At 46.6% G+C, this 15983-nt stretch overlaps 1 long non-coding RNA gene across 1 annotated transcript in view; it reads left to right on the forward strand.

Annotated features, from left to right (window-relative positions):
* LOC134928762 (uncharacterized) overlaps positions 1-15983 on the forward strand; it is a 155270-nt gene that overhangs the window by 54878 nt on the left and 84409 nt on the right. The gene's annotated exons all lie outside the window — the stretch shown is intronic.

Raw genomic sequence — 15983 nt, forward strand, 5'->3', positions numbered from 1 at the left:
GCTGGGAGGGTGGGGGCGTTAGGCTTATCCACCACCCGAGGGGCAGGGCTGTTTCTAGACAATCTGGCTCCCACTGCGAACAGTAAAAAAAATGCGCCCCCATATACATTCTAAAATGCGCCACCCCTACCCCATAGATATAAAAAAAAACTACTTTGCTTGCAGGCCCCTGGTGAGGGGGTGTGGCCTTGCTAAAATGGGCATGGTCTCACTGAAATGGACGTGGCTTCACAGGAAAAGACTAACTTACACCCCAGTTTTTGACCCTGCATCAACAGACCTCGGCTAACACAGGAAATAAATAAATTCTGACATATTAAGTCCCACACAGTAATGCCCCTTGCACCATATTATGCCCCCTGCACCATATTCTGCCACACACCGCAATACCCATGTAACAATATTCCCTATAGTAAGGCTTCTAATTACTTTTAAATTACCTGTTCGTTGTTAGGGGTTTCATGCTTTGGGTTCCATGCTCGTTGCCAGGGGTTTCAAGCTCTGGGTGTCATGCTCGTTGCTAGGGATGTAATGGTCGGTGCCAGGGGTTTCATGCTCTATATGTCATGCTCATTGCCAAGGGTTTCATACTGTGGGTGTCATGCTCGTTGCCAGGGGGTTTTATGCTCTGCGTGTCATGCTCGTTGTCAGGGGTGTGTAATGCTCGTTGTCAGGGGTGTAATGCTCATTGGCACCAGTGACTCCTCCAGTCCCTGCTATTACAGACTCACAGTCCTCCCACCCATAGTACTCTGTTTGCTGGGCGGAGTTTCACAAAATGACACGGTTGCATTGTGATATCACAATGCAATGGCATCATTTTGTAATACTCCATTCAGCGAGTGGAGTACTGTGGGTGGGAGGATGGGGAGCTGGTAATGGCAGCCAGCAGGTGTTGCGGAAATAGAAAAGGCACTGACGGGGGGATAGGGTTGGGCTGAGGGGTGATATTAGGGTTAGGCTGCCGGGAGCGAGGGGTTAGGTTTAGGCACTAAGGGGGAGGTTAGGGTTAGGCACTAAGTTAGGGGCATAGGGAATAATACTAACCTCACCCCTGTCTGGATCGTGATCATAGGGATGTTGGTGTTGGTATTGTGACCGCCGGCATCCTGTCCGCAGGGATCTCATACCAATCCCGGGACAATGTATAGCAAAATCTTAAAAACTCACCTGGCCTTGGATATATTGCATATTTTCACAAATCCACTGAGAACACGATCGCAGTTTGCAACGGATTAAAAATCAGGATGCATGCACAGCGTGACTCAGACATGTGCAGGTGAAAAACATCGCTCCACTGCTCCTGACATCGCCGCTGTAAATATCTAGATACTACATTTTGTCATTGTAAATTCTCAATAAAGTTGTAATTGTTTTGTTCTTTAGCAAAAAAAATAATCTTGTTTAATTGAACATATTAAAGAAGATGAAATAAAGTTTTCTTTAGCCTGATAAAGACCAACGCCTCACATTGTTAACAACGAACTAATTTTTTATTTTGGTTTTCTACAATAAGTTTTTTTAGAGATGTGCGGCGGCACTTTTTGTGTTTTGGTTTTGGATCTGGATCCTCGCTCGTGTTTTAGATCTGGATTGGTTTTGCCAAAACCACCCTTTCGGGTTTTGGTTTTAAATCTGGATGATTTTTGAAAAAATCATAACAACAGCTAAAATCACAGAATTTGGTGGTAATTTTGGTCCTATGGTATCATTAATCTCAATAACATTCATCTACACTCATTTAAAGTCTATTCTGAACACCTCACACCTCACAATATTTTTTTAGGCCAAAAGGTTGCACCGAGGTCGCTGGATAACTGAGCTAAGCGACCTAAGTAGGCGGCACAAACACCTGGCCCATCTAGGAGTGGCACTGCAGTGGCAGACAGGATGGCACTTTTAGAAACTAGGCCCCAAAGAGCACATAATGCAAAGAAAAAAAAAAAAAAGTGCACCGAGGCCGCTGGGTGACTAAACTAAGCGACACAAGTGTGCGGCACAAACACCTGGCCCATCTAGGTGTAGCACTGCAGACAGGATGGCACTACTAGGTCCCAAACAGCACATGATGCAAAGAAAAAAATAAGAGGTGCAAGTTGGAATGGTCCTTGGGTCCTCCCACCCACTCTTATGTTGTATAAACAGGACATGCACACTTTAACAAACCAATCATTTCAGCGACAGGGTCTGCCACACGACTGTAACTGAAATGATTGGTTTGTTTGGCCCCCACCAAAAAAGAAGCAATTCATCTCTCCTTGCACAAACTGGCTCTATAGAGGCAAGATGTCGTCCTCATCCACATCCTCCAATTCCTCACCCTTTTCAGCGTGTACATCCTCCTCCTCCTCACAGATTATTAATTTGTCCCCACTGGAATCCACCATCACAGATCCCTGTGTACTTTCTGGAGGCAATTGCTGGACAAGGTCTTCCTGGAGGAATTTATAATTAATTTTAATGAACATCATCTTCTCCACATTTTCTGGAAGTAACCTCCTACACCGATTGCTGACAAGGTGACCGGCTGCACTATACACTTTTTCGGAGTACACACTGGAGGGGGGATAACTTAGGCAAAATAAAGCCAGTTTGTGCAAGGGCTTCCAAATTGCCTCTTTTTCCTGCCAGTATACATATGGACGGTCTAACATGCCTACTTGGATGCTGTCACTCATATAATCCTCCACCATTTTTTCAATGGTGACAGAATCATATGCAGTGACAGTAGACATGTCAGTTATCGTTGGCAGATCCTTCAGTCCGGACCAGGTGTCAGCACTTGCTCCTGACTGCCCAGCATCACCGTCAGCGTGTGGGCTTGGAAATTTTATCCTTTTCATCGCAGCCCCAGTTGCGGGAGAAAATGAAGGAGGAGCTGTTGACGGGTCACGTTCCGCTTGAGTTGACAGCTGTCTCACCAGCAGGTCTTTGAACCTCTGCAGACTTATGTCTGCCGGAAAGAGAGATACAACGTAGGCTTCAAACCTAGGATCGAGCATGGTGGCCAAAATGTAATGCTCTAATTTCAACAGATTGCCCACCCTTGAATCCTGGCAAAGCGAATTAAAGGCTCCATCCACAAGTCCCACATACTTTGTGGAATCGCTCTGTCTTAGCTCCTCCTTCAATTTCTCCAGCTGCTTCTGCAAAAGCCTGATGAGGGGATTGACCTGACTCAAGCTGGCAGTGTCTGAACTGACTTCACGTGTGGCAAGTTCGAAGGGTTGGAGAACTTTGCACAAATCATTCTCCACTGAGCTTGAGTCAGGTGCATTCTAGAGATGAGCGGGTTCGGTTCCTCGGAAACCGAACCCGCCCGAACTTCAGTTTTTTTTACACGGGGCCGAGCGACTCGGATCTTCCCGCCTTGCTCGGTTAACCCGAGCGCGCCCGAACGTCATCATCCCGCTGTCGGATTCTCGCTAGGCTTGGATTCTATCGCGAGACTCGGATTCTATATAAGGAGCCGCGCGTCGCCGCCATTTTCACACGTGCATTGAGATTGATAGGGAGAGGATGTGGCTGGCGTCCTCTCCGTTTATAGAGAGTGAGACTACTAGAGTAGAGAGAGACACAGTATTATTTACTTTAGTAATTTTGGGGAGCATTAGGAGGAGTACTACTACTTGCTGAAGTGATAGTGTGACTGTATATCTGACTTGTGGGGGAGACAGTGGGGAGCAGTTAGAGTCTGAGAGCAGGAGTACATATTTTAACGTACAGTGCACACTTTTGCTGGCACTCTGCTGCCAGAGTGCCACACTGCCATTGTGACCACACTGACCACCAGTATATATTGTGATTGTCTGCTTAGGAGTACTACTTGCAAGTTGCTGATAGTGTGACCAGTGACCTGACCACCAGTTTAATTAATCACCACCAGTTTAATATATATATATATATATATATAATTGTATATAATATATATATAATTGTATATGTATACCACCTACCCGTGTTTTTTTTTTTTTTTTCTTTCTTCTTGATACATACTACTATAGTAGCTTACTGTAGCAGTCTGCGGTGCTGCTGAGCTGACAGTGTCCAGCAGGTCCGTCATCAGTCATTACATAATAAATATATATACCTGTCCGGCTGCAGTACTAGTGATATTATATATATATATATATATATATTAATTTCATCTCATTATCATCCAGTCTATATTAGCAGCAGACACAGTACGGTAGTCCACGGCTGTAGCTACCTCTGTGTCGGCAGTCGCTGGTCCATCCATAATTGTATACCACCTACCCGTGTTTTTTTTTTTCTCTTTCTTCTTGATACATACTACTATAGTAGCTTACTGTAGCAGTCTGCGGTGCTGCTGAGCTGACAGTGTCCAGCAGGTCCGTCATAAGTCATTACATAATAAATATATATACCTGTCCGGCTGCAGTACTAGTGATATTATATATATATATATATTAATTTCATCTCATTATCATCCAGTCTATATTAGCAGCAGACACAGTACGGTAGTCCACGGCTGTAGCTACCTCTGTGTCGGCAGTCGCTGGTCCATCCATAATTGTATACCACCTACCCGTGGTTTTTTTTTTCTCTTTCTTCTTGATACATACTACTATAGTAGCTTACTGTAGCAGTCTGCGGTGCTGCTGAGCTGACAGTGTCCAGCAGGTCCGTCATCAGTCATTACATAATAAATATATATACCTGTCCGGCTGCAGTACTAGTGATATTATATATATATATATATATATTAATTTCATCTCATTATCATCCAGTCTATATTAGCAGCAGACACAGTACGTTAGTCCACGGCTGTAGCTACCTCTGTGTCGGCAGTCGCTGGTCCATCCATAATTGTATACCACCTACCCGTGGTTTTTTTTTTCTCTTTCTTCTTGATACATACTACTATAGTAGCTTACTGTAGCAGTCTGTGGTGCTGCTGAGCTGACAGTGTCCAGCAGGTCCGTCATCAGTCATTACATAATAAATATATATACCTGTCCGGCTGCAGTGCTAGTGATATTATATATATATATATATTAATTTCATCTCATTATCATCCAGTCTATATTAGCAGCAGACACAGTACGGTAGTCCACGGCTGTAGCTACCTCTGTGTCGGCAGTCGCTGGTCCATCCATAATTGTATACCACCTACCCGTGGTTTTTTTTTTCTCTTTCTTCTTGATACATACTACTATAGTAGCTTACTGTAGCAGTCTGCGGTGCTGCTGAGCTGACAGTATCCAGCAGGTCCGTCATCAGTCATTACATAATAAATATATATACCTGTCTGGCTGCAGTACTATTGATATTATATATATATATATATTTCATCTCATTATCATCCAGTCTATATTAGCAGCAGACACAGTACGGTAGTCCACGGCTGTAGCTACCTCTGTGTCGGCAGTCGCTGGTCAATCCATAAGTATACTAGTATCCATCCATCTCCATTGTTTACCTGAGGTGCCTTTTAGTTGTGCCTATTAAAATATGGAGAACAAAAATGTTGAGGTTCCAAAATTAGGGAAAGATCAAGATCCACTTCCCCCTCGTGCTGAAGCTGCTGCCACTAGTCATGGCCGAGACGATGATATGCCAGCAACGTCGACTGCCAAGGCCGATGCCCAATGTCATAGTACAGAGCATGTAAAATCCAAAACACCAAATATCAGTAAAAAAAGGACTCCAAAATCTAAAATAAAATTGTCGGAGGAGAAGCGTAAACTTGCCAATATGCCATTTACCACACGGAGTGGCAAGGAACGGCTGAGGCCCTGGCCTATGTTCATGGCTAGTGGTTCAGCTTCACATGAGGATGGAAGCACTCAGCCTCTCGCTAGAAAAATGAAAAGACTCAAGCTGGCAAAAGCACCGCAAAGAACTGTGCGTTCTTCCAAATCCCAAATCCACAAGGAGAGTCCAATTGTGTCGGTTGCGATGCCTGACCTTCCCAACACTGGACGTGAAGAGCATGCGCCTTCCACCATTTGCACGCCCCCTGCAAGTGCTGGAAGGAGCACCCGCAGTCCAGTTCCTGATAGTCAGATTGAAGATGTCAGTGTTGAAGTACACCAGGATGAGGAGGATATGGGTGTTGCTGGCGCTGGGGAGGAAATTGACAAGGAGGATTCTGATGGTGAGGTGGTTTGTTTAAGTCAGGCACCCGGGGAGACACCTGTTGTCCGTGGGAGGAATAGGGCCGTTGACATGCCTGGTGAAAATACCAAAAAAATCAGCTCTTCGGTGTGGAAGTATTTCACCAGAAATGCGGACAACATTTGTCAAGCCGTGTGTTGCCTTTGTCAAGCTGTAATAAGTAGGGGTAAGGACGTTAACCACCTCGGAACATCCTCCCTTATACGTCACCTGCAGCGCATTCATAATAAGTCAGTGACAAGTTCAAAAACTTTGGGCGACAGCGGAAGCAGTCCACTGACCAGTAAATCCCTTCCTCTTGTAACCAAGCTCACGCAAACCACCCCACCAACTCCCTCAGTGTCAATTTCCTCCTTCCGCAGGAATGCCAATAGTCCTGCAGGCCATGTCACTGGCAATTCTGACGAGTCCTCTCCTGCCTGGGATTCCTCCGATGCATCCTTGCGTGTAACGCCTACTGCTGCTGGCGCTGCTGTTGTTGCTGCTGGGAGTCGATGGTCATCCCAGAGGGGAAGTCGTAAGCCCACTTTTACTACTTCCACCAAGCAATTGACTGTCCAACAGTCCTTTGCGAGGAAGATGAAATATCACAGCAGTCATCCTGCTGCAAAGCGGATAACTGAGGCCTTGGCATCCTGGGTGGTGAGAAACGTGGTTCCGGTATCCATCATTACTGCAGAGCCAACTAGAGACTTGTTGGAGGTACTGTGTCCCCGGTACCAAATACCATCTAGGTTCCATTTCTCTAGGCAGGCGATACCAAAAATGTACACAGACCTCAGAAAAAGAGTCACCAGTGTCCTAAAAAATGCAGCTGTACCCAATGTCCACTTAACCACGGACATGTGGACAAGTGGAGCAGGGCAGGGTCAGGACTATATGACTGTGACAGCCCACTGGGTAGATGTATGGACTCCCGCCGCAAGAACAGCAGCGGCGGCACCAGTAGCAGCATCTCGCAAACGCCAACTCTTTCCTAAGCAGGCTACGCTTTGTATCACCGGTTTCCAGAATACGCACACAGCTGAAAACCTCTTACGGCAACTGAGGAAGATCATCGCGGAATGGCTTACCCCAATTGGACTCTCCTGTGGATTTGTGGCATCGGACAACGCCAGCAATATTGTGTGTGCATTAAATATGGGCAAATTCCAGCACGTCCCATGTTTTGCACATACCTTGAATTTGGTGGTGCAGAATTTTTTAAAAAACGACAGGGGCGTGCAAGAGATGCTGTCGGTGGCCAGAAGAATTACGGGACACTTTCGGCGTACAGGCACCACGTACAGAAGACTGGAGCACCACCAAAAACGCCTGAACCTGCCCTGCCATCATCTGAAGCAAGAAGTGGTAACGAGGTGGAATTCAACCCTATATATGCTTCAGAGGTTGGAGGAGCAGCAAAAGGCCATTCAAGCCTATACAATTGAGCACGATATAGGAGGTGGAATGTACCTGTCTCAAGCGCAGTGGAGAATGATTTCAACATTGTGCAAGGTTCTGCAACCTTTTGAACTTGCCACACGTGAAGTCAGTTCAGACACTGCCAGCCTGAGTCAGGTCATTCCCCTCATCAGGCTTTTGCAGAAGAAGCTGGAGGCATTGAAGGAGGAGCTAAAAGGGAGCGATTCCGCTAGGCATGTGGGACTTGTGGATGGAGCCCTTAATTCGCTTAACAAGGATTCACGGGTGGTCAATCTGTTGAAATCAGAGCACTACATTTTGGCCACCGTGCTCGATCCTAGATTTAAAACCTACCTTGGATCTCTCTTTCCGGCAGACACAAGTCTGCTGGGGTTCAAAGACCTGCTGGTGACATAATTGTCAAGTCAAGCGGAACGCGACCTGTCAACATCTCCTCCTTCACATTCTCCCGCAACTGGGGGTGCGAGGAAAAGGCTCAGAATTCCGAGCCCACCCGCTGGCGGTGATGCAGGGCAGTCTGGAGCGACTGCTGATGCTGACATCTGGTCCGGACTGAAGGACCTGACAACGATTACGGACATGTCGTCTACTGTCACTGCATATGATTCTCTCCCCATTGAAAGAATGGTGGAGGATTATATGAGTGACCGCATCCAAGTAGGCACGTCAGACAGTCCGTACTTATACTGGCTGGAAAAAGAGGCAATTTGGAGGCCCTTGCACAAACTGGCTTTATTCTACCTAAGTTGCCCTCCCACAAGTGTGTACTCCGAAAGAGTGTTTAGTGCCGCCGCTCACCTTGTCAGCAATCGGCGTACGAGGTTACTTCCAGAAAATGTGGAGAAGATGATGTTCATTAAAATGAATTATAATCAATTCCTCCGTGGAGACATTGACCAGCAGCAATTGCCTCCACAAAGTACACAGGGAGCTGAGATGGTGGATTCCAGTGGGGACGAATTGATAATCTGTGAGGAGCGGGATGTACACGGTGATATATATCGGATGATGATGATGAGGTGGACATCTTGCCTCTGTAGAGCCAGTTTGTGCAAGGAGAGATTAATTGCTTCTTTTTCGGTGGGGGTCCAAACCAACCCGTCATTTCAGTCACAGTCGTGTGGCAGACCCTGTCACTGAAATGATGGGTTGGTTAAAGTGTGCATGTCCTGTTTATACGACATAAGGGTGGGTGGGAGGGCCCAAGGACAATTCCATCTTGCACCTCTTTTTTCTTTCATTTTTATTTGCGTCATGTGCTGTTTGGGGAGTGTTTTTTGGAAGGGCCATCCTGCGTGACACTGCAGTGCCACTCCTAGATGGGCCCGGTGTTTGTGTCGGCCACTAGGGTCGCTTATCTTACTCACACAGCTACCTCATTGCGCCTCTTTTTTTCTTCTTTGCGTCATGTGCTGTTTGGGGAGTGTTTTTTGGAAGGGCCATCCTGCGTGACACTGCAGTGCCACTCCTAGATGGGCCAGGTGTTTGTGTCGGCCACTAGGGTCGCTTAGCTTACTCACACAGCTACCTCATTGCGCCTCTTTTTTTCTTCTTTGCGTCATGTGCTGTTTGGGGAGTGTTTTTTGGAAGGGCCATCCTGCGTGACACTGCAGTGCCACTCCTAGATGGGCCAGGTGTTTGTGTCGGCCACTAGGGTCGCTTATCTTACTCACACAGCTACCTCATTGCGCCTCTTTTTTTCTTCTTTGCGTCATGTGCTGTTTGGGGAGTGTTTTTTGGAAGGGCCATCCTGCGTGACACTGCAGTGCCACTCCTAGATGGGCCAGGTGTTTGTGTCGGCCACTAGGGTCGCTTAGCTTACTCACACAGCTACCTCATTGCGCCTTTTTTTTTTCTTCTTTGCGTCATGTGCTGTTTGGGGAGTGTTTTTTGGAAGGGCCATCCTGTGTGACACTGCAGTGCCACTCCTAGATGGGCCAGGTGTTTGTGTCGGCCACTAGGGTCGCTTATCTTACTCACACAGCTACCTCATTGCGCCTCTTTTTTTCTTCTTTGCGTCATGTGCTGTTTGGGGAGTGTTTTTTGGAAGGGCCATCCTGCGTGACACTGCAGTGCCACTCCTAGATGGGCCAGGTGTTTGTGTCGGCCACTAGGGTCGCTTATCTTACTCACACAGCTACCTCATTGCGCCTCTTTTTTTCTTCTTTGCGTCATGTGCTGTTTGGGGAGTGTTTTTTGGAAGGGCCATCCTGCGTGACACTGCAGTGCCACTCCTAGATGGGCCAGGTGTTTGTGTCGGCCACTAGGGTCGCTTAGCTTACTCACACAGCTACCTCATTGCGCCTCTTTTTTTCTTCTTTGCATCATGTGCTGTTCGGGGAGTGTTTTTTGGAAGGGCCATCCTGCGTGACACTGCAGTGCCACTCCTAGATGGGCCAGGTGTTTGTGTCGGCCACTAGGGTCGCTTATCTTACTCACACAGCTACCTCATTGCGCCTCTTTTTTTCTTCTTTGCGTCATGTGCTGTTTGGGGAGTGTTTTTTGGAAGGGCCATCCTGCGTGACACTGCAGTGCCACTCCTAGATGGGCCAGGTGTTTGTGTCGGCCACTAGGGTCGCTTAGCTTACTCACACAGCTACCTCATTGCGCCTTTTTTTTTCTTCTTTGCGTCATGTGCTGTTTGGGGAGTGTTTTTTGGAAGGGCCATCCTGCGTGACACTGCAGTGCCACTCCTAGATGGGCCAGGTGTTTGTGTCGGCCACTAGGGTCGCTTATTTTACTCACACAGCTACCTCATTGCGCCTCTTTTTTTCTTCTTTGCGTCATGTGCTGTTTGGGGAGTGTTTTTTGGAAGGGCCATCCTGCGTGACACTGCAGTGCCACTCCTAGATGGGCCAGGTGTTTGTGTCGGCCACTAGGGTCGCTTAGCTTAGTCATCCAGCGACCTCGGTGCAAATTTTAGGACTAAAAATAATATTGTGAGGTGTGAGGTATTCAGAATAGACTGAAAATGAGTGGAAATTATGGTTTTTGAGGTTAATAATACTTTGGGATCAAAATGACCTCCAAATTCTATGATTTAAGCTGTTTTTTAGTGTTTTTTGAAAAAAACACCCGAATCCAAAACACACCCGAATCCGACAAAAAAAATTCGGTGAGGTTTTGCCAAAACGCGGTCGAACCCAAAACACGGCCACGGAACCGAACCCAAAACCAAAACACAAAACCCGAAAAATTTCAAGTGCACATCTCTTGTGCATTCCCCTTCCTTTGCCTATATCATAGGTGGATGTATAGGCTTGAATGGCCTTCTGCTGCTCCTCCATCCTATGAAGCATATAGAGTGTTGAATTCCATCTCGTTACCACCTCTTGCTTCAGGTGATGGCAGGGCAGGTTCAGGAGTGTTTGATGGCGCTCCAGTCTTCGGCTGAATGCCGAAAGTGGCCCGCAATTTTTCATGCCACTGACAGCATCCCCTACATGCCCCTGTCATTTTTCCAAAAAGTCTGCACCACCAAATTAATTGTATGTGCAAAACATGAGATGTGCTAGAATGTGCCCAGATGTAATGCACGCACAATATTGGTGGTGTTGTCCAATATCACAAATCCCCAGGAGAGTCTAAGTGGAGTAAGCCATTGTGGGGTAAGCCATTGTACCTCAGTTTCCATAAGATGTTGTCAGTGGTATGCCTCTTACGGAGACCGGTGATACAAAGCGTAGCCTGCCTAGGAACGAGCTGGTGTTTGTGAGATGCTGCTACTGGTGCCGCTGCTGTTGTTGCTGCAGGAGGCAAAACATCTACCCAGTGGGCTGTAACAGTCATGTAGTTCTTAGTTTGCCCTGCTCCACTTGTCCTCATGTCCACAGTTAAGTGGACACTGGGTACAACCGCATTTTTCAGGACAATGAGGACACTTTTCTTAATGTCCATCTACAGTCCGGGAATCGCTTTCCTAGTGAAGTGGAATCTAGATGGGTACCGGAATCCAACTGCAACAATGGCGGATAAAGGATGCACGTCTAACACCAAGATAGCTGTCATGGCCTCAGTTATCCGCTTTGCAGCAGGATGACTGCTGTCATATTTCATCTTCCTCGCAAAGGACTGTTGGACAGTCAATTGCTTAGTTGAAGTAGTACAAGCGGTCTCCCGACTTCCCCTCTTTGATGACGATCGACTCCCAGCAGCAACAACAGCAGCAGCAGTAGGTGTACCACTCAAGGATCCTATGGAGGAATCCCGGTTAGGAGAGGACTCGTCAGTCATGGCAGTGACATGGCCTGCAGGACTACTGACGTTCCTGATGGAGGAGGAAGTTGACGTTGAGGGAGTTGGTGGTGTGGTTTGCAGGAGCTTGGATACAAGAGGAAGAAGGGATTTAGGTGTCAGTGGACTGCTTATGCTCTTACCCAAAGTATCTGAACTTGACAATGACTTCTGATGAATGCGCTGCAGGTGGCGTATAAGGGAGGATATTCCTAGGTGGTTAACGTCCTTACCCCTACTTATTACGGATTGACAAAGGCAACACACGGCTTGACACCTGTTGTCCGGATTTGTGGAGAAATAATTCCACACTGCAAAGGTGGCTTTTTTGGTATTTTGCCCAGGCATGACAATGGGATTATTCATCCCACAGACAACAACTGTCTCCCCCAGTGCCTGATTTAAACAAACCACATCACCATCAGAATCCTCAACATCAACTTCCTCAGCACCAGCAACACCCATATGCTCATCCTGGTGTACTTCAACAGTGACATCTTCAATTTCAATTTCAGAATCTGGACTGTGGGTGCTCCTTCCAGTACTTGCAGAGGGTGTGCAAATAGTGGAAGGAGCCACCTCTTCCCGTCCAGTGTTGGGAAGGTCAGGCATTGCAACCGCCGACACACATGGACTCTCCTTGGGGATTTGTGATACCATTTTTGCTGTGCTTTTGCCATCTTAACGCTTATCATTTTTCTAGCGGGAGGATGAGGGCTTCCATCGTCATGTGAAGCTGAACAACTAGTCATGAACATAGGCCAGGGCCATAGCCGTTCCTTGCCACTCTGTGTCGTAAATAGCATATTGGCAAGTTTACGTTTCTCATCAGACGATTTAAAAACATTTTTGGGGTCATTTTACTGAACTTTGGCTTTTTGGATTTTACATGCCCTCTACTATGACATTGGGCATCGGCCTTGGCAGACGACGTTGATGGCATTTCATCATCTATGTCATGACTAGTGGCAGCAGCTTCAGCACTAGGTGGAAGTGGTTCTTGATCTTTCCCTTCTTTTATCCTCCAAATTTTTGTTCTTCATTATTTTTCTGGAGTTATATAACAATATGCGGCGCAGGAGAGCGTACCTCTACACCACACAGGGCAAACCAAGTAAAAATTATTTGGATTAAATATTAATAACCCCTTTATTTGGAGTAAATAATATACAGCACAGGACATCACCACTGAATTTATACGGCAGCAACACTAGACTGGACTTATACGGCAGTACCACTGGACTGGATTTATACAGCAGTACCACTGGACATATACAGCAGTACCACTGGACTTATACGGCAGTATCACTGGAATTATATGGCAGTACCACTGGACTTATACGGCAGTACCACTGGACTTATACGGCAGTACCACTGCACTGGATTTATACGGCAGTACTACTGGACATATATGGCAGTACCACTGGACTTATATGGCAGTATCACTGGAATTATATGGCAGTGCCACTGGACTTAAATGGCACTTTAACTGGACTTATATGGCAGTACCACTGGACTTATACGGCAGTACCACTGGAATGGATTTATATGGCAGTACCACTGGATATATACGCTAGTATCACTGGAATTATATGGCAGTACCACTGTACTTATACGGCAGTACCACAGGACTGGATTTATATGGCAGTACCACTGGATTTATACGGCAGTACCACTGGACTTAAATGGCAGTATAACTGGACTTAAACGGCAGTACCACTGGACTTATACGGCAGTACCACTGGACTGGATTTATATGGCAATACCACTGGATATATACGCTAGTATCACTGGAATTATATGGCAGTACCACTGGACTGGATTTATACGGCAGTATCACTGGATTTATACGGCAGTACCACTGGATTTATACAGCAGTATCACTGGACTTGATTTATATGACAGTACCACTGCATTTATACGGCAGTACCACTGGACATATATACGGTAGTATCACTGGAATTATATGGCAGTATCGCTGGATTTATACAGCAGAACCACTGCACTGGATTTATACGGCAGTAGCACTAGATTTATATGGCAGTACCACTGGACATATATACGGCAGTACCACTGGACTTATACGGCAGTATTATTGGACATATATAGCAGTACCATTGGACTGGATTTATACAGCAGTACACTGGATCCATGTTTATCTTGGCCTTTAATAGGATTAATTGAGGTCAGGTCAGTCAGGCTTAATCCTCTGCTGTAATGACTTATTCCCCTGATGTATTGTACTCTGTATTGAATTGCAGCTGAGAACAATAGATGAAAGGCTTATGTTAATAAACCATGGTGTGCCTAAGCGCAGGCAGCAAAGAAGTCAAGATAAATGTGGACCCACCAGTTTTCTCGGGTTTTACTGCATGTTCAAATGTACTGAGAGCCGGACACCGGGTTTTCAGCGCCCAGGGTATTGCCATCTTTGGATGGCAATACCCCGAAGAAGCCTATGGGCTTCTTAATCGCCAGCCACCGCAACCTGCCGCCTCCGCCGCCCCCCGCCGCAGATGCCTCCCCTCCTCCCCCCCCGGCATACCTTACTCCAGGCAGCCTGGACCCGGAAGGTAATCTCCTTCTCCCCCTAGCAACACAGCCGAAGTTCCCTCCGGCTGCAGGGGTGAAGAGGAGGCACCAGGGACAGCCTGCTTCTGCTTCCCGGCATGCGGGCAGTGTGGAGACCCCTGGGTGGTAACGGAGTCCCCCCGCACACCACCTCACAGGTATCGCGGGGGGCTTCCGTCACCGCATTGCGATGTTGTTAGTACATATGCAATCAACATCGCTGCGATGGGTGGGGAGGGGCGGCGATGTATGTTAATACATCCCGCCCCAGCACTGGACTGATGCAGCACAACACAGCACCACTGGACTGGACTTATATAGCAGCACTGGACATATGGCAGCAGAGGACACCACCACTGTGACTGGACTGATGCAGCACAATACACTACCACTGGACTGTTGCAGCACAAGTCAGCACCACTGCAATGGACTGGACTTATACAGCAGCACTGGACATATGGCAGCAGAGGACACCACCACTGTGATTGGACTGATGCTGCACAAGACCCCACCACTGGACTGATGCAGCACAAGACCCCACCAATGTACTGATGCAGCACAAGACAGCACTGGAATGACACATATAAGACAGATCAGGTCGCCACACCACTTTCCCGCACAGACAGACACTGAGGAGAGAGACACGTCCTCTCACTACACTCTCCAGGACTGGAGTGAAAATGGCGGCAATGTGCGGTGCCATATATGGAATCCAAAACCCCCGAGAATCCAACAGCGGGATGATGATGTTTTGCTTCGTTCTGGTTTCCGAGACGGCGGGAAGTCCCGAGCTCAGATCCGTGCTTGGGACGTGATGTTCTGTAGGGTTCGGTTCTCATCTCTAGTTTTTTTCATTACATTTAAAGTTTTTTGAATTTTTTTCATTTTTTTGCATTGATTTTTACACTTTATTTTAAAAAATGAATGCAAAGAAATTAGAAACACACATTAAAAGTCATTAACTAACAATGTACTTAATATAGCGGCGACATTTGTACGGAACATCAACCACCAATAAGACATCTGCTTACATTGGCTAATTTGAATTACTTTGCACTAGCTATAAGCTAATTGCTCATTGGTTGCTGTGCTTCATTGCCAACGCTGAAGCTAAATGCCACGCTGGCAAATAAATCCCTATTGTCTCACTATTTTTCATCTATCCGTCACATGTATTTTGATTTATAGATTGCAATAATAAAGGTATATGAGACGTTTAGGAACTTGCAAAGGATGAAGCGCTTTCAGATTGGCTTTTGCACAGTACAGTAACTCCTGTATATGTCCGGGATGACAGTTGATTATAAGGTATTATTGATCTGAGAAAATGTTTATTTTTATGCCAGGGGCACCGATGGCATTTAGTGCTGGGTCAGGATACACCTGTGAGGGAGCGCGTCTACAAGCGTGTCAGCGAGAGCAGCAATTACACACTTATTGCTCTGGTGTCCCCTGAGACACGGAAACTGAAATCTCCCAGACACATTCTGTGTTATATCTGGGCGATCCTACTCCTGGAAATCTAGAAATATATTAATATATTAAATATAATTTGTCCCTCTTTAAACCAGGACACTAATAACGCTGGGCATACTCTGGGTCGATATTGTGTA

Source organism: Pseudophryne corroboree, chromosome 5 (genome assembly GCF_028390025.1).
Source record: "Pseudophryne corroboree isolate aPseCor3 chromosome 5, aPseCor3.hap2, whole genome shotgun sequence".
NCBI lineage: Eukaryota > Metazoa > Chordata > Amphibia > Anura > Myobatrachidae > Pseudophryne > Pseudophryne corroboree.